Source organism: Sorex araneus, chromosome X (assembly GCF_027595985.1).
Source record: "Sorex araneus isolate mSorAra2 chromosome X, mSorAra2.pri, whole genome shotgun sequence".
Classification (NCBI taxonomy): domain Eukaryota; kingdom Metazoa; phylum Chordata; class Mammalia; order Eulipotyphla; family Soricidae; genus Sorex; species Sorex araneus.
The window spans coordinates 101,396,537-101,398,118 of NC_073313.1; the positions used below are offsets into that span (position 1 = coordinate 101,396,537).

Genomic DNA, 1,582 nt, shown 5'->3' on the forward strand with positions numbered 1-1,582 from the left:
AATCTGCTTTTTGTTGCTGTTTCATTTATTTTATATCTAGATTTTATTTTTTATAATGTCTAAATTTTACCTGTTCTGCATTTTCTTGTTCTTTCAGCCATAATATAAGATAGTTTCATTACTATTTTTCTTATTAACATGAGACTTTATTAAGAATAACTTCCCTATTAATACTGTGTAATCTGCATCCCATATGATCTGATATTTCATCTATTTGTGTTGTTCTCCGTGTAATTGTTAATTTATTCTTTGATTTTTTTTGTTAATGAAAAAGGCATTTGAAAACATATTTGTATCTTTTCATATTTATCATCTACCTTTTTGTTTTTGATTTCTAGTTGCATATCATTATAATCATAAAAGATAATTAATATTATTTCAACATTTATATATTGAGACTTCTAAAAGCAACATGTATTCTATCCTACAGAATAATTATGTGCAGGTATTTATTAGTATTTATTGGTATTTATTGAATATACCTCAATAAAATAGGTAATTATTGAGTATTTATTGAGTATTTCTTTGGGAATTGAAATTTCTTCAGGTATCTAGTGTCTCCTATTCAATTCATTTACATCATTTATTGCTTTTATTGCCTTGTTAATTCTTTGGATGATATGTATATTTTTGTAAGTGATATGTTTAGAGTGATTGCTTCATTGTCAATGTATCACTTGAGGACTGTTAATTTTTTGTATACTTGAATTCCACTGTATTGAATTCTTGAATGTTATGTGATCTTTATCTTTGTGTCTCATTACCTTTTCTAGCTGAAAGTGTTTATTATATGACAATAGCAGTCATTGCCATTTTATCTGCAGTATTGGTTTCCAATACCTTATTCTGACCATTCACTCTAAAGCCATGTTTTTCTTTATATCTAATGTGAGATGCCTGCTGCAGTATATTTATGTATTCTGAATTTTTATATCTAGCCAAATTTTTTAGGTTAATTTGAAAGTCCAGACCACTCATATTTAGGGTGAAATTTTACATATGGAGAATTCTTTTTTTCCTATAAATATTTTCTTTTTATTTATTTTGCGTTTAGAGCAGTTTTAAGTAAAAATATGGAACGCTTCACGAATTTGCGTGTCATCCTTGCGCAGGGGCCATGCTAATCTTCTCTGTATCATCATATGGAGAATTCTTAATCTCTTACTACCCTTTTTACCTGCTGATTTTACATATATGTTGCTTCATTTTTTTATTTCTCTCTCTATACATGAAAGTTTTTTTCCCTTGGATTCTCCCAACTATACAATTTTTTCTTCTAAAGGCCTCTGTTGGAGATATTTGTTTCATGGTTATCATGAGCACCATTAACAATAACACTGTAACTAACATTATGTTTTCTGTGCTGGTATTGGTTTGTCATCTTTTGACTAAATACTTTCTGTCCTTTTGTTCCTCTTTTATTTTCATTGTTGGCTCGTTTCTGAATCTGCAATAATATTTATCACTGTTTTCAACTATTTTTTTTTTTTTGCTTTCTGCGTCATACCCAGCAATGTTCAGGGATTACGTCTGGCACTGCACTCAGGAATTACTCCTAGCTGTGCTCTGAGGACCATGTGGG

The 1,582-nt window shown here is 29.3% G+C and overlaps 1 pseudogene; it reads right to left on the reverse strand.

Moving 5' to 3' along the window:
* Positions 1-1,067: 1,067 nt before the first annotated feature.
* LOC129400474 (U6 spliceosomal RNA) lies at positions 1,068-1,168 on the reverse strand (annotated as a pseudogene).
* Positions 1,169-1,582: the final 414 nt, after the last annotated feature.